This window comes from Mobula birostris, chromosome 7 (genome assembly GCF_030028105.1).
Source record: "Mobula birostris isolate sMobBir1 chromosome 7, sMobBir1.hap1, whole genome shotgun sequence".
Lineage (NCBI taxonomy): Eukaryota > Metazoa > Chordata > Chondrichthyes > Myliobatiformes > Myliobatidae > Mobula > Mobula birostris.
In genome coordinates this window covers 59,630,040-59,648,775 of record NC_092376.1, presented here as the reverse complement: position 1 = coordinate 59,648,775, position 18,736 = coordinate 59,630,040, and the positions used below count along the sequence as shown (strand labels likewise).

At 40.6% G+C, this 18,736-nt stretch overlaps 1 protein-coding gene across 1 annotated transcript in view; it reads left to right on the top strand.

Annotated features, from left to right (window-relative positions):
- The window catches only part of rpl31 (ribosomal protein L31), a 179,165-nt gene that overhangs the window by 26,854 nt on the left and 133,575 nt on the right, over positions 1–18,736 (top strand). The gene's annotated exons all lie outside the window — the stretch shown is intronic.

The window sequence follows — 18,736 nt, the reverse complement described above, 5'->3', positions numbered from 1 at the left end:
CACCAACATAGCATGCCCACAACATACTACCACTAACATGTATGTCTTTGGAATATGGGAGCAAATTAGAGCATGTCAGGGAGCTCATATGGTCATGGGGAGAATATACAAACTTTACAGGCTGCAACGGGAATCAAACCCCAATCTTACTGTCTCCGTAAAGCATTGCACTAACTGCTACACTACTGTGCTGCTCGTGATGTGGGCCCTCCTCAGCTTACAAAGACCTGACTTATGAACACCCCAACAAATGAATGAGTTGATTTATTAATTTATGGCTATAAAAAATTTTCTGATCAATTTTTTTTAAACAACGCTTGAAACAAGTTAACTTTCTCTTACTTGCAGCTAAGGTTCACAGTTAAAAGTGAGGCAAGTCGGATAATTTGCAGTTGGTCAGTGAGGTCGGAACCTGACCGTGTCGCTGTATGTGTTGGATGTGATGTTCGTGATTTGAACCCTGTGCCGTCTGTTCAGAGGTTTGTGTGGAGATGGATTTGCCAACTTCTGTAGGGCTGAAGTATCTTTCGCTGGGTGGGAATGGAGCATTTCCCCGTTTCAACTCTGCTGAGCAATTAGGTCGAGCCAAGCAGAGCGGTGTATGCTGAGCAGACTCACGGAGTTGGTGAATAGGGCTGATTTCTGCTTTTCCAGCACCTGCCTGTGTCCCATCGGGTTTTCTTTGATTTGTCTTCCCACACGCTGTTTCTGTTCATTTGTGACGACAAAACAAAAATCAGATCATAAGCAGTTCTCAGAAACCAAACCCTATTATCGTACACCAGGGATTGCGTGTAAGTAATGCCCATTTAAGTCATTGCTAGGAGCCATCTGTGGAGTCATTTAGAGTGAATTTGGTGCCTCCAGGAATGAAATAAGATAAAAATCAATAGCAATGTGAAAAGGAAAAAAGTTCTGGCGTTCATCAGCCAAGAACAATTTTGTGTTCATTGTGAGCGCATTTTGTTCAATTATACCAAAATGTCATTGTTGTTTTACTTGTGTGAGCTTGGTTAGTGAACTGAATTGCTAAGTGTCTAAGAAACTATACCTTCACAGAAGTTGAAGCTACAAGGGGGAGATTTTTGACAGATTTCACTAACCATAAGTTTTAAGTCTTGCTATTCACGTCCAAGGAGGTAGCCCTTGTGCTTTCTCGCATTGTTGAATTGTTTTTGGTGTGCTGTTCCGGAATAATGTTCCGGATCCTTCACACTCTTTTGCTCCATCTTAGTTAAGAAGGGAAGTGGAATTTAAAACTAAACTCATCTTCTGAAATTACTCATTTCTGAAACAATATATTTCATTCCCTGATGAATAATTGGTGCCGTCTTGAGATTTTAAAATGAACAAGTATAAGATTCTTGGGCCAACTAGTTTTCTTTTGAGAAAAATATTTCTACCTTGCAATGAAGTAACAAATATCACTGGAATCATGGGAGTTGTTTTATTACATAAAGATTTAAAAACAAAAGACTTGCCAAATCTATTTCTTGTCTATGTCACTATTTTCTTTCTGCTAAATTATTTAGATCTTTTACTTAACATTAATAGTCACCCATGATCTGTTTTTCAAATTATGCCTACACAATTTAAAATTGCTCTTTCGATTGCTTTCTGAGTCAATAGATGCTTGATCACAAAAATCAATATTTTAAGATCTGAAAAGAGTACGGTTTACTTTGGCAAAAGGACTTAACTATTTTTCTGTAATTCTCTTTTATATGATATGAACAGCACGGATTGATGGCATTGATACTGCCTATTTATTTAACCTTGCTTTTAACTAACATCGTTTTGTCTTTTATTTTCATGTTTGCACTTTATCCCATTGTAAAACACTTTGAACTGCACTGCTTATAAGAAAAGTGCTCTGTAAATAAGTTGTTATCAGTAAGATCAATCTCCAAATCAGAGGTTGTATGGTGTGCAGAAATAAATTTATAAATCCAGGGAGTGATTTCATTCCAACAATCTTTTTCAAATGTTGCCATTTTGAAACAACATGTTTTCATGGGCTCCATCTAATTTTGGTTAGAAATTTCTGGCATCCTTTCATTTAAGAATTATTACCTGTACTTATAACACTTGATATATGTGAGCAGAAGTGTACATAATTTTTTGTGATCTTATTTCATCTATCATCTCTGGGATAGGGCAGGAAGGGAAGAACCATGTCTTTCTGTTCAAATGCAGTGGAATTTGTAAATAGGTTTGTCAGCTTTTGTTTTGAGACCTAGTGGATTTGCTAGTCTCAGTCAATTACAAAAAGCCAATGTTGTAAAATTGAACAATCTTTAAACAGGAATAAACTAACCGGTGACCTCCCTTATAAAAGTGGATTCCAAAAGGCTATGTATCTATTGCCAAATGACTTTTTAATTACCTTTTTGTAAGGAGATGATAGTATATTATGTAATGATCACACTTGATAGAAATACCTAATATAAGAGGGCATAATGTTTAAGGTGATTGGAGGAAGGTATTGGGGGGGGGGGGAATTAGAAATGTTTTTTTTTTAACATAGTGGTGGGTACATGGAACGTGCTGCCAGGGGTAATAGGAGAGGTAGATGCATTACGAACATTTAAGATACTCTTAGATAGACACATGGATTTTTAAAAAAATTAGCTATGTAGGAGGGAAGGGTTAGAATGATCATGGAATAGGTTAAAAGGTTAGCACGTGTTATGGGCCGATTGGCCTGTATTATGCTAAGGTGGTGTGATGGTGATATCAGCTTAGATGTGATGGACTTTAGATTGGTGGTACATCTCTTCGGATCAGCTTCATCTCTAAGCTGTACCAGCTGCACACTTGGGAAATACACAGAAGACAATGAAGAACAGTTCAGCTGTGAGACAGTGGATAAGGTTTTGTATTGCTTCTATATTGATGGCAGCCTTGTGTCAGTGTCCTCAGAGGAAGAATTAATGTTGCTATCATGACCTTGTATCCATTTGTGCTCAAGGCAGCTTTCAACTCAAAGTGGTTAAGCAACAGACAGAGTGCTCTCTATGATATCAGAAGAGTAAAGAGCGAAAGACATGAAGGATTTGGATTTGGTTCAAAATGCACCTCTGGAGAATGAGACTGAAAAGGCGAAAGGTCAGATTGGCCGAGGTTGTCTCCCAGTGGAGATGCTCAGAAAAGTTGAAATAAAGATCATTGGGTTTTGCCAAAGAGAGAGATTTCCAGATAAATTCTCAAGTTTGCAAAGGAGATAAAGTGTGAAAGGGAACAGCTCTATTTTCAAACTTAATCCAGTAGTTGAAGATAGTGTCTTGAGAGTTGGTGGATAGCTTAGTAGGGCAGCCATGCCTTTAAAGTTTAAGCATCCTGTGATTCTGGTAAGGTATCTCCATATCTCAGACATCATTCTGAGGAATGCACATCAAGAAGTGGAACGGTTCATGGATCAGTGCTGTCCTTCAGAAAGGAGTTAAGTGGATTTTAAAACGACAGCTGGCTCACATCTTGGAGTTATCTGGGAGAAATTAATCAGCTCTGTGTGAAAGCTTCTCAATTCCATCCATGAAGGTAGAGAACCCTGATGAAGAGGATTTCCACACGGTGCTTTGTGAAGTAGAGGCTATTATCAATGGTCACCTAATTACTAAGGCATCCTCCAATCCCAATGATTTGGAAGCACCCAACATCCAAACACCTGATGCTTCTGAAGACCTCACCATCCTTACCACCAGGAGAGTTCCAAAGGAAGACACTTATGTCTCATCGTAGATGGAAACAAGTCCAATCATGTCAAACTTGGTTTGGAAACAGTTAGTCAAGGAGTACTTGCCACAGTTACAGGAACATCAGAAAGGATCAGGCATAAAGTGCAATTTCCTCTTGGGAGACATTGTTCCTATAATTGACGACACAGTGCCTCACAACTCATGGATCACGGGAAGAGTCAATCATGTCTTTCCAGACAGAAGAGGATTTGTGCAGTAGGTGTGCATCAAGACCAAGACCAACTGTCTGGATTGGCCTATAATCAAGATCTACCTTTTACAGGAAACAGAGGTTCGAGGAGCTATAGCTCTAGAAGCTTCATAACTTTAACCTGACTTACTAACTTGACAGAGAGTGGTGGTAAAGATCAGTCTGCACTGGGCAAAGTACTGGTAACCTCTGGCCTTAGTAACTATTACATGACTTGACTGGAAGAAGAAAGAGAACATTTTTATAAATGTTAAGATGTTTATACTTGAAGATTTCATGTCTCCTATTTTAGTAGTATGTAGTTGTAATTATTATAGTGTAATAATTAGGGGCTGGGATGTAGGAGCCATGTATCTATTTTCTGTCTGTATCGTATTTTGTGGTGCATTTATTATGCTAATTTGTCACCTGGCTTGGAGCACAGTAGAAGCAAATGAGTATGGTTACATATTCACACTTGTGCCTAGTTAGTTGTTTAGTCTCGTGGAGAACGGTTGTGCTGCAAAGAATATTTTTTTGTTGACCACTAATTGGGACATTATTGGAATGCTAACTAGATCGCTAACTTTGCTTAAATATGTAAAGAACACAAATTTTGATATCACTAATTAGCACCTTAAGATTTCTATATCGATAATTTCATTTAGTTTTTTTTATCACTATAAGATCATTTGTCTTTGCTAGTTTTGTAATAAAGGATTGAGCATACCTTCTTCGACTTTAGAACGTTGTTATTTGGAAGTGCATGTTGATCTCCTGGTGGTTTTGTTTTGTTTTAAAGTAATAGCTACAGCTAGTTTGAATACTAATTACTCTATAGCTATATCACTATGTCATTTGGTTATGCTAATTTCTAATATCACTGTAAGATCATTCATCTTTGCTGGTTTCATAATAGAGGATCAAGCGTACTTTTTTCAAATTGCAACTCTGTATGATATGCTTCCAAACAACTGAGTCCCTTGCTCAGTCTCTCAGTGGTTTTAATTTCTTTTCAAGTAACTGCTACACTGTCTTTGACTTCCCATGTCGCCCATGTTTACTTCATCCTCTCTTTTGAATACTACTTCATCTTTGGGGTATATCTATTCTGTTCCTTCTGAGCTGATCCCTGAAATTCCAGCCATTGTTGCTCTGCCATCATCTCTGCTACTATCCCCTTCCAATCAACTTTGACCAGCTCCTCTCACATGTCTCTGTAATATCCTTTACTTCATTGTAATACTGATGCATCTGACTTTATCTTATCCCTCTCAAACTGCAGGATGAATTCTATTATGATCACTGCCTCCTCAGCGTTCCTTTACCTTAGGTCTCTAATCAGATCTGGTTTATTGCACAACACTCAATCCAGAACTGCCTTTCCCCTAGCGAGCTCAACCGCAAGCTGCTCTAACAAGCCATCATAGGCATTCTACCAATTTCCCCCTCTTGATATCCAACACCAACCTGTTTTTCCCAATCTACATGGGAAGTATACTGAAATCCCACATGGCCAATGTTACATGCCTTTTCTAAATTCTGTGGTAATTTATATCCCACATCCTGCCACTGTTCAGAGGCCTGTATATAATTCCTATCGGGATCTTTTTACCCTTGCAGTTTTTTAACTCTACTCACAAGGATTCTACATATTCCGATCCTATGACACCTCTTCCTAAGGATTTGGTTTCATTTTTTACCCACAGAGCCATGCCATTCCCTCTGCCTACTTACCTATCCTTTCGATACAATGTACATCCTTGGATATTAAGCTCCCAACTATGATCTTCTTTCAGCCACAACTCTAATACCTTCAACGTCATACCTGCCAATCTCTAACTGCGCTACGAGATCATCTACCTTATTCTGTTTACTGCATGCTTTCAAGTATAGCACCTTCAGTCCTGTATTTGTCACTCTTTTTGACTTCACTTCATCCCACTGACTGCAGTTATGCTCTATCCCCGTCCTTCCTCCCAGTCTTTCTACACAGTGCATTAATCTCTTACATTGGCTCAAACATGGGCAACAAAGCTACCTGATTACCATCCACTGCCTCCCTTCCTGATGAATCAGTGGTCAGTGTTGAAGAATGCTTGGAAACTGAGAATAATAAGGCACAAAAGGGGCTCTGGTTGAGACACTTCAATGTTTCTTGGAAACACCATAACTGACTGGTTTGATCAAGCACTGAAGGACATACAGGGCAGATGAGGTCTGCTGTGGGTGGTGACTGTATGAAAGACAAACCTCCTTGATCTTGATCTGCCCATGAAACTTTGGGTAATCCCCCAGAAGTAAAATCCTGTCTTCATACTGAGAATGTCCTTCATCCTGTAATGTGGTTTGACAGTTGTAATAAATGGAACAGAGTCAGAACATAAATTGTGTATCTGTGAGGCGCTGTCCACCATTATTGTCAGGAGTAGAAATAATCATCACTAGAAAGTGCATGGCATATCTTTCTCTGTTAGATTTGAGACAGGAAATAAAAACAACACTTTGCAAAATGAGGTACCTATCAACCACAGCTATAATACATTAGTCTTGATCAGATTATAGTACCCAGTAGACAGAGCTAAACAATCCTACAACCAATGGATAAATTAAAATTTTGCAGTCTTGCCACATCTAGTAATGATATGTAGAGCCGTGCGGATTGCTAATAGTATCTCCAGCTCACAAACAATCAACACTGGCACACCTCAGGGATGTGTGTTTAGCCCAGGGCTCTACTCTCTCTAGGCACAGCTCAAATTCTATCTATAAATTTGCTGATGATATAACCATCGTTGGTGACAAGAGGGTGTACAGGAGCAAGATATACGGGTAGTTGAGTGGCATTGCAGCAACAATCTTGCACTCGACGACAGCAAGACCAAAGGGCTGATTGCGGACTTCAGGAAGAGTAAGACAAGGGAACACACACCAATCCTCATAGAAGAATTCAGAAATGGAGAGAGTGATTCCTGGGTGTCAATATCTCTGAGGACCTAACCTGGTCCCAACATATCAATGCAGCTATAAAGAAGACACGACGGCATCTATATTCCATTAGGAGTTTGAGGAGATTTGTCATATCACCTGAAACACTTGAACATTTCTACAGATGTTCCGTGGAAAGCATTCTGACTGGCTGCATTGCCGTCTAGTATGTGGGTGGGGTGTCTACTGCACAGGATTGAGGTTCGCTGCAGAGAGTTGTAAAATTAGTTCCATCATAGGCACTAGCTTCCATAGTAATCCAAGACATCTTCAAGGAGCGGTGCCTCAAAATGGTGGCATCCATCATGAAGGACCCCACCAACCAGGACATGCCCTCTTCTCATTGTTACCATCAAGAGGGAAGTACAGAAGCCTGAAAGCACACACGATTTAGGAACAGCTTCTCTGCTGTCTGATTTCTGAATGGACATTGAAACCATGAACGCCAATTTACTACTTTTCTACTTCTGTCTTTGCACTAATTTAACTATTTGATATACATATTTACTATAACTTTTTTGTATATTATCATGTATTGCATTGTACTGCTACCACAAAGTTAACAAATTTCTCAACGTATGGAGTACTGTGCTCAGTTCTGGTTGTCTCACTAAAGGAAGGATGTAGAAACCATAGAAAGGAGATTTACAAGGATGTTGCCTGGATTGGGGAGCATGCCTTATGAGAATAGGTTGAGTGAACTCGGCCTTTTTTCCTTGGAGCAACGGAGGATGAGAGGTGACCTGATAGAGGTGTATAAGATGATGAGAAGCATTGACTGATAGTCAGAGGCTTTTTCCCCAGGGCTGAAATGGCTAACAGGAGAGGGCACAGGTTTAAGGTGTTTGGAAGTAGGTACAGAGGAGATGTCAAAGTTAAGTTTTTTTACGCAGAGAGTGGTGAGTGTGTGGAATGGGCTGCCAGTGGTGGTGGTGGAGGCGGATACGATAGGGTCTTTTAAGAGACTCCTGGACAGGTACACAGAGCTCAGAAAAATAGAGGGCTATAGGTAACCCTAGGTAATTTCCAAGGTAAGGACATGTTCGGCACAGCTTTGTGGGCTGAAGGACCTGTATTGTGCTGTAGGTTTTCTATGTTTCTATATGCCGGTGATTTTAAACCTGATTCCGATTCAAATGAAATGTGGTGGACGGCTAAGCAACTAACTGGGCAAGGAAGCACAACACAACTCTGCACTCAAAAGTAATGAGGCCCAGCATTTTAGTATTAGAAAAAGTACTGAAGCATTTGCAGATGCATTAGCAGAAGTGCAAGTCTGCTTCCTCCTGAGATTCTCCCCATCATAGAAGTCATTCTTCAGTCAGTTCAGTTCACTCCTCAGTCACTTCAGTTCACTCCACATAATATAAAATAACTGAGATTATGGGATTGGACATTTAGCTACAACACCGAAGACTTGCCTTCAATACTTAACTTCCAGCCAAGATTTTCAATACTGTTACAGTCTTGGCATCTATGCTAAAATGCCAAAAATCTCACATGGATGTCCAGTTGACAAGAACAATTTAATATAGTTACTAGCTGCCCCACCATGCGCCACCTCCTAGGTATCCTTAGCAATATGCTGATTAAGCCACTGGTTGAGAACCACTCCTTTAAAGGACTCCTATGTAACCTTGGGCAACTTCTCCTTCTTCAGCTATCAATTACATTCTTTGAACTTGGCACAGAGCAAGCAAATTAAATATTGTGATCTCAAAAACTCAAATGTGGTTTATACTAATACTGATTGTGCTGTATTGGAAACAGACACAACCACATAATCTGGCTCATTCTTGTAATTAATTACCAAATATTAAGCTTTGTTGGGTGATATATTTATGTGCTTCCTGTTCACACACCAGATGTCTCTTTCTTTTCCAAGTCCTAATTTGTCCTACATTAGCCATATTTTGTTCCAAATAATTTCTCAAATAAGATTTTTCCATAAAGTTAGTTGCTTCTTTCTCATCGGTATAAATTTTATTCATACAGTAAAAATGATAATCCATTACCCGACCATTCGGAAATCCCAAGGGTGTGCTGTCTTGCTCACCAGGTCCTCTTTGCTGTGCTGCCAAAGGGCTCACCAGGGCCCTGGTTCCTGCATTCCCCAACTGATTGAGACTTGGTTCAGTTGTTCCCTTCTACTCAACAGGGTCACGAATCTCACTCTCCCTTCTAAATCACCAGTACCCCAGTTCCACGCTTCCTTCCAAGTTTCTGTATGACTTCCAACTTGCCAGAGCCCTGTTAAACTTACCTGGTTTAATAGATAATAGAGAATTTATTATAATACCATGTAAAACCTAAAAGAGTAAATTAAAATATTTTGGAGTACTAATGTTTGTTAACATAGTCCAGAATCTGCCTCCACCAAATATGTCAGATCTTCAGATTGTTACTGTGCTGGAGAGCTTGCAGTATAGCTTTGTCAAGTGACCACACTAGGAGCATTCTCAATGAAATAGAACATTAGAAAGTTTTTTGACCTGAACAGGCCATTCAGCTCAACAAAGTTTGCCAGATTCCTATTCACATAGTGTGTTGAAATAACTATTGAGTTTCGATTTGAAAGGCTCTAAGGTACTACTTTCGACTATACAACTAGGTAGTTTGCTCCATGTGTCTACAACTCGCTGTGTAAAGAAAAGCTTCCCGATGTTAGTCTAAAATCTTCCCTTAACCAGTGGCCCCGTGTCCTTGTTGATGGATTAATTTTGAAGTAGCATCCACCTTACTATAGCCTTAATAATTTTGAAAACTTCTGACATGTCTCCTCTCATTCTACGTTTACTTAAGCTGAAAAGATTTAGTTCTTTCAATCTTTCTTCATAGCTCATTCCCAGCAGATCTGGAATGAGTCTAGTTGCCCTTCTCTGGATACGCTTCAGTTCCTTCTCATCCCGCAAACAATATGGAGCCCAAAATTGTACACAGTATCTTTATTCATCTATGTAGTTGATCTATTGTTTTAATTGCTTCTCCTGACCTTGGGTGTGAACATCTCCTGCACCGAGTGTATTACCTCTTTGAATTGACTCCATTCTTCCTCAACTGACTCAACATCAAGCAGTCCCTTCCAGTTTACCTTCTGAAATCTTTGTCAGATCTGCACAAACTTTGCCGTTCTGAAATTCAACTTAATGGTTTTGGTTTTTACTGATTTACTATCTCAAAAAACTTTGAGACTAACAATGTTATGATCACTTGTTCCTAAAGGCTCAACAACTTTTCTGTGCTCAAAATTCTATTCTGATTGTTTTAGAACATCATATCTGGACAGGCCTCTCCTCTTGTTGGTGTATTAACATACTGGATCAAAATACAATCATTCAATAACACAATGAATTCACTTTCCTGTGATCCATTAGTCACTGGGTTCTCCCATTCAATATTTGGGAAATTAAAGTCACTATATCTATAGCATCACCCTCAGAACTTGCTTTTTTAGATATTCTGATAGTTGTTTATTAAAATCACTATCAGCATTAGGTGGTCTATAACATACACCCAATATTACTCCTTTATCCTTATAACTTTCAATTCTCATGCAGGTATCTTCACTAAGTCTCGATTCATCTCCTATCATAAGCAGCCTCACATTTAAATTCTATCTTATGTATATGGCTACTCCTCCACCTTTACGATCTTTCCTAAGTAAGGTATAGGCAGCAATATTTCATCTGTCAAATGCAGTAATGGAGATAGCATTAATATAATTTCATTAACGATGACAGCTAATGTTGTGGGTTACAGAAACAATTAATTGACAATGTGCAATTTAAACCAAAAGTGAAGAAAGTATAAGTTTTTCATCTGTGTAGCACAGAAAAACAAGTACAGGACTATCAATCTGAGTGCTGAATCATTAGTTCAGAGATCTTTTGTATTCCTGCATGGCAGTTGGAGTATTTAAGTTCACACAGTTAAATAAATTTAAGGCTTTAAAACAAAATCTAAGGGTCAATAAGAGTAACCATTAAACTATTGGATGTCCTTTCTGGCCCATCAGAGAAGGAGCTCTGCCATCCTTGGTCTGGTCAATGTAGGAGCAGGCCAGTCCATGAAGATGACTCTCAGCTGTTTCCCTAATTAGCATGGAGAATACATATTGGCACTACCCCTGTTACCCACATCCTGTGATAAATAAATTCCTTGTCTCCACCTTCATCACAGAAGCCAATAAACAAATTTTGCCTTATGAAATGTATTTTTTTTAGAATTATTTTCATATTGAAAAGAAAATGCAGAAGTACTGTGCCTATATGGAACTGAAGCATTTTATGAAATTATTTAAATTAACACCAAACGAAATTTGGGTCTTAACACTGGGCTGTCTTCTTTTAAGTGCTGCTGGAACTGAAGCAAGAAAAGCTACAAAGATAATGAAGCCCCAGACAGCTTGAAAGTACTTTGTTGGCCCAGATTTTGCTCATTCTTTCAATAATAGTGTATCAACAACATTGTTGCCTTTGTCCCTTTTGGGGCTTGGTATATTGGGGAGGGAGTTATTGTTAAAACGGACCCAATGATTTGGGGTAGTCTGGCTGCATATTCTACAGCCAGAGTGCTCATGATAGAGCGGGTTAGCAGTGAATTTATGGCAGGATTATCAATAAAACAAATGTTTATTTTGTAGATGTTGCATAATATATTGGAATAAATGATTGCACTTAATATATTTGTGAATTATTCTCTCATATTACTTAAACATCATATTTTCATTTTAAGTATTCAGTCATATAAGTATAGAGTTTATTGTTAGATTTTATTAAAATCAAGAGATATGGTATCTCTGGCACGGCTGGCATTTAGTACCCATTCCTCATTGCCTACTTGGCTAATGGAAGTGGCAGTTAAACGTTATCCACATTGGTGCACGTGAAGACACATAATTGGCAAGGCAAGTCAATGCAGTAGTCTTGTGCTACACTCAAGCAAAGGATCATTCATTTTACAAATAGACAATGATATAAACTCTGTGGCCACTTTGTTAGATACACCTGCCTATTAATGTAAATACCTAATCAGCAATTCAATGCATAAAAGCATAGTCAAAAGGTTCAGTTGTTGTTCAGACCAAACAGCAGAATGGGGAAAAAATGTGATTTAAGTAACCTTGAATGTGGAATGATTGTTGGTGCCAGATGGCGTGGTTTGAGTTTATCAGAAGCTGCTGATCTGGTGGGATTTTCACGCACAACAGTCTCTTGAGTTTATAGAGAGTGATGCAAAGAACAAAAAAAAAATTCAGCCAGCAGCAATTTCATGAGCAAAAATTCTTGGTTAATGAGAGAGGTCAGAGAAAAATGGCCAGATGGTTTAAGTTTACTCCCATAGTAACTCAAATAACCATGCTTTGCAACAGGGGTAGACAGAAAAGCACCTCTGAATGCACAACACGGAGAACGCTTAAGTGGATGGGTTATTGCAGCAGAGGACCACACTAGGTGAAGACCTATACCGAATAAAGTGGCCACTGATGTTCGTGGTGTTCTGCTGCTTTCTAATATTGACATGCCCTACAATATCAAGATCTCTCTCCCTGCTCTTACCATTATCCATGTCCTTCTTCTTGGTGAATACCAATGCAACCAGTAAATCTTCTGGGTCCACACATTAGTTCCTTCCTTTGCAGAATAATACATCTTCCTGAGAAACTGGTAGATTTAAAAGGAGCTTGGGAAACAAGATCCCAATAAATTTCATGGAAAGACTGGAAACTGGGACCTAGTGAGTTTCAAATAATTGTGGGAATATGGACACCGATAAGTTTAAAGGGAGAGTGGGAGTCAATATCCAGCAATGTTAAAAAGGAACACCGGAAACAGAATCAGGTGAGCTGCAAATGAGCACCCGAACTAGGGCCTGTGGTATGTGAACTGGGCCATGGGAACCAAGATTCCAGAATGTAAAACGGAGCACTGTGACCAGCATGTGAAATGTCGTGCAGAAGCTGGGACCCAGTGTGCCTAGTGAGTGCAGGACCATGTTCTTTCAGTTAGTCCTGATGAAGGGTCTCGACCCCAAACGTCGACTGTACCTCTTCCTATATATGCTGCCTGGCCTGCTGCGTTCACCAACAATTTTTATGTGTGTTGCTTGAAATTCCAGCATCTGCAGATTTCCTCGTGTTTGCAGGACCATGTTTCTGGTTTATGAAAGATAACTGGAGAACTGAGGCCCGGTGGATGAAGAGGGGAATGGGAATCGGGGCACCAGTTAACCAGATGTCCACCCATTAGAAGTTTTAGATAGTCTTAATGCAAATTATGGAGTTTTACTGCATTTCTTTCTTTGCCCTTTGAACTTCTCCCCACCTTCAGCTTCACCTTCACTTAAATGCAGGTTTGATTTCTGATATCTGGTTACCGTGCCCAACCCCAGCTCCAGTCCTGATGTGGGTCTTGGCACAAAACATCAACCATCCCCCTCCCTCCATAGGTGCTGATTGACCCACTGAATTCCTTCAGTAGCTTACTGTTTTACTCCGGATTCTCTTGTGTTTCTAGTTACAGTCAATCTTCCCCTTCACCCTTACCCATGAAGCTGACTGTAACCCCTCAGTAAAGCATTGCAATGACAGTCATGATTTTAAAATACCACCAGTTTTATACAATGAAAGTATATTTATAAAGTATTTCAACATCCAGCTCTGTTTCCCTCCCTGATGAGCTCAATTACTTCTACGCTCTCTTTGACTGAGAGAACAAGGAGGTCACCCTCAAAGCGGATCTCCCACCTGGTGAACTGCCTCTCTCACTTTCCACCTCCGATGTTTGAGCCTCCCTGAGCAGGGTGAATGTATGGAAGGCAGCTGGTCTGGATGGAATACCTGGCCGTGTGCTCAGAGTCTGTGCAGGGCAGTTGGCCGGGGTTTTCACGGGCATTTTTAATCTGTCCCTGGCCCAGGCAGTTGTCCCCACAAGATTCAAGATCGCCACCATCATGCCAGTGCCGAAGCATTCCACTGCCACGGGCCTGAATGACTTCCGTTCAGTTGCACTCACCCCCATCATTGCAAAGTGCTTTGAGAGACTGGTTCTATCACATCTGAAATCCTGTCTGCCCACTACCCTAGACCCACATCAATTTGCCTATTGCACCAACAGGTCAACAGAGGACGCCATCTCCACGGCACTTCACTCTGCTCTGACCCACCTGGACAGCCCCAACTCTTACATCAGAATGCTGTTCATTGACTTTAATTTGGCATTCAATACTGTGATCCTCTCCAAGCTGATCACTAATCTTCACCAGCTTGGTATCAGCTCATCCCTCTGCAATTGGACCTTGGACTTTCTGACTAACAGACCCCAATCAGTTAAGTTAGACAACCTCTCCTCTTCCACTCTCACCCTGAACACCGGCGTGCCTCAAGGCTGTGTGCTGAGCCCTCTTCAGTACTCCCTTTTCACCTATGACTGCGTTCCTGTACATGGTTCTAGCTCCATAATCAAGTTCACAGACGACACCACGGTGGTTGGCCTGATCAGAGGGGATGATGAGACAGCCTACAGGGATGAGATCCAGCACCTGGCTGCGCGGTGTGCTGACAACAACCTGGGCTTTTAACACCCAGAAGACCAAGGAGATCATTGTGGACTTCAGGCATGCTGGAACCACACTCACGTCCCCATCTACATCAACAGAGCTGTAGTGGAATGTGATTCAAGCTTCAAATTCCTTGGTGTCCACATTTCCGAGGATCTCACCTGGTCCCTGAACTCCTCCATCCTGATCAAAAAGGCGCAATAGCGCCTTTATTTCCTGCAGAGCATCAAGAAAGCTCACCTCTGTCCCAGGATACTGATGGACTTTTACCACTGTACCATTGAGAGCATACTCACCAACTGCATTTCAGTGTGGTACGGCAATTGTCCCGTATTGGACCGTAAAGCACTCCAGCTTGTGGTGAAAACTGCCCAGCGGATTATCGGCACCCAATTGCCCACCATTGAGAACATCTACCATAAACGCTGCCTGGGCAGGGTGAAAAGCATTATCAAGGATGCATCTCACCCTAACCATGGACTTTTTAGTCTCCTCCCATCCAGTAGGCGCTACAGGAGCCTCCGCTTCCGCACCGGCAGGCACAGGAAGAGCTTCTTCCCTGAGGCTGTGACCCTGCTGAACCTCACATCACAGTGCTAAGCAGTATTGCACCTATGTTGTACTGTCTCAGTACTTTTATATTTGTGTGCTGTAGCACTTACTTTTTATTTGCAGTTATTTTGTAAATAACACTATTCTTTGCATTTCTGGTCAGATGCTAACTGCATTTCATTGGCTTTGTATCTGTACTCGGCACAATGACAATAAAGTTGAACCTAATCTCATCTAATCTAATTTGATTGAAAGGTTTTCACATGGGACACTCCTTTCATTGCATCTTTGTTTGTTGAGGTATTTTTATGAATATCCAAATGGGTCAAGGTGGCATCTTACTGATGGGCATATTAAGAAAACCAGTGAAAGCTCCCAAGTTTTTCTGATGATTAATTTAAGTTTGTGACACACAACAGCAGTAATTAAGGCTCCTAGAGATTTACAAAATTACTTTTGTTACGTTTGTGGTTAGAGAAAAACACTGTTTCCAGATATTTTTCTTTCATATATTTGTACAAATGGTTGCTAATCTATCATAACACATTTCAAGGTGAAGAGTATTGTGTTGGTCATAATTGTAATAGACAGTGCCAGGGCACTCTTAATGCTTCTAATGACTGCTCAGTCTAAAAATAAGCACATTTTATGTCAAGCAGAAGTAGGTCAAAGATAAAACCTCTTTAAAAGGTAATGACTGACAATGCAAGTCAATGCTAAGCCTCCCACTAACAGTCTAATGGAGATAGGTTTGTTTGCAGAATTTAGCAACTGAAGTTGTTTACTAATGTGACAGTAATTTACCTCAAAATATACCGCACTGTTAAAAGTTGGATGGGACATATTTTGGAGCATATAAGTACTTGATATCCATTTCCATTAGTATCTAATGGATATGATAATGTACTGGTTGAATTGCTGTGCCAGTGTCTGGGGATATGAACTATTGATCTGGAAGAAAGTGTTTGAATCTATCATGGAAGCTGGGGAAATAAATTTCAAGTAATTAAAAAAAGAAAAAAATGAATGTACATAAAAAAGAAATACTCAGACTAGTTTGCACACCACTGAAATAAGACCCACTGGTCTATTATTCCAAGGTTATCCCTACTCCCTTGTTTTGAACAAAGGAAAAAGATTTTCCACCCTTCAGTTCTCTGGTATTACTCCTGCGGCCAGTAAGATCATGACTAAAGATGCAGCAATCTCATCTCTTAGTAACCTGGCACATACCCTATGCGGCTGCAGGGGCTTATCTATCCTAACGCTTTTCAAAAGTGCCAGCACAACCTCTCTCTCAATGTCAACATGTTCCAGCTACTCAACTACTGAGCGTCTGTCACTTGACCAGGTTGATTGCCCAGTACCAGATCCGAGTATGATTTCTCCTGTCTCCATATTGTGTCAGAAGTCCTTCCTGGACACACCTAACAAACTCAACCACATCTCAACCTTTTGCATTAAGGAGGTGCGAATCATTACTGGGGAGGTTGAAGTCACCCATGACAACAACCCCGTTATTCTTGCATCTTTCCAACATTTGTTTTTTCTCCCTTTCAAAGCATACATTAAATGTGTTCAGCTCATCAGGGAGTGAAATGACACTGCCAATTTCAGTGTTGCCTTTATCGGAAATAATGGCATGCAAACCCTGTCACAGTCATTGTGCATATGGGTGTGCCTCTAACCTCACATGGACTTGCCTTCTCATGATGGACTTCTGCAAGGTGTAACTACACTTTTTATAGGACTGTGGATCACTGGCCTTGAACACCATAGATCTATCCTTCAGCAAACTGTAAATCTCTTAGTTCATCCAGGTCCTCTGGTTTAAGGAGACACTATGATCTCGAAGGCACACACTCATCCACACAGGCCTTGATGAAGTCAATGACAACAGTGGCATAGTTATTCAGGTCTGAAGATGAAAACCTGTAGGAGGTCCAGTCCCTCAATTCAACGAAGTTGAAAAACACTCCTCCACCTCCGTTGACTGTACCTTTGCTATCCTCACCACTGGTGCTGCAGTCCCCAGTCTCAGCCTCAGCCTATATGTTGGGAGTAGAAGTGCAACCAGGTGATAGACTTTGCCAAAATGCAGGCGAGAATGGCACAGTATGGGATTGCGTTGTCGGCGTAACAGCGTTCAAGTGTGTTGGCTTCTCAGGTCAGCGGAGAAGGGCTAAAACAGAACCAGCACTTCTGTGCATCACAGTGAGTTCATCACAAAGTAAACCACTGCTTTTAACCAACGTTGCTGTCCAGTCCATGTGGTGAATGGTGAACCCCTCTCAACTAGATCAACAGTCTGGGCACCTAACAACTACAAATGTAATATCCTACGAATTTGACTCTTGATGTGATAGTGCAGGTCTAGAAAAGGGAATAATTTCTAAGTATGTTGATTTCATTGGTATCGATGAGAATGAAACTATGTAATATGGCCTGCAATGGATTTCAGAGGAGAATTGAATAAGTGGTGTTAAAGGAAGGTGAGGAAACATGGCCAGTAACAGATATAAATTGTTTCATAATGTGGTTATTCAGAAACTGGACAAGAAGTACTGAAGATGAGCATGGGAGAGACCTTGCTGATTCAGGATGCCCACCTTGTGTCTTGTTGCTATGCTCACTCTTGCCATGGTGTAAGAATGTATGATTTGAAGGTTAAACTGTCACTTCTGCTATACCTTCAACTTTTAGTTTGGATGTCCTTCATGTTTGATTCCATGTTTCCTGAGACAATGGAGATTGTCACTGCGCCTCCAGTTGGTCTACTTCCTCCCTGGTGGTCTGTCAATTCCGAAGTTACTAATAAATGGCTTGAACAATGTTACTGCAGTCTCTGTGCCTGCAAATTTCAGCTGTAGTGGTTATAAATGGGAGATTTCTCGAAGTTCCGTAATGCCCCATCACCATTTCCCTCTCACCTTATCTCCTTGCCTGCCTATCACCTCCCTCTGGTCCTCCCCCCCCCCCCCCCCCGTTTCTTTCTTACATAGTCTTCTGTCTCTCTCACCAATTTACTTCCCACTCTTTACTTCATCCTCTCCCCCTTCAGGTTTCACCTATCACCTTGTGTTTCTCTCTCCCCTCCCCCACCTTTAAAATCTCCTCCTCAGCTTGTTTTCTCCTGTCCTGCCGAAGGGCTTCAAACCGAAACGCTGACTGTACTCTTTTCCATAGATGCTGCCTGGCCTGCTGAGTTCCTCCAGCATCTTGTGTGTGTTGCTCGGATTTCCAGCACCTGCAGATTTTCTCTTGTTTGTGAACAATATTGTAGCTGTATTTCCACAGAATTGTAAAGTTGGTAGTTTTACTCTGCTGGTATTCCTTGAATTTTTGTTTTGGGGGGGGAAGAGAGAATCTAAAATAAATCAGTTGGGAGAAATGACACAATAGGAATACATTTTCTTTATGATGGACAGGAAAACCTGCTCATCAATATTAGTACTAATTATAGATAACAATGAGCATTACACAACCAGTTTATATACATGGAAAGGAAGATTCAGATGCTATTCAGGACAGAAAAACTAAAGTATGACCTTCTCAGTATTAATAGTAGTCAGTTGTTCCAGAAACCATGATAACAGCAACAGTATGTTACTCAGAATATTTAGGGTGATCTATTTTAACAGGCAAGAGACTTCAAGGGGAGAGTAGTATTTACTACCATGAAGGATATAGACAGAGTGCATAGGAAGAGACT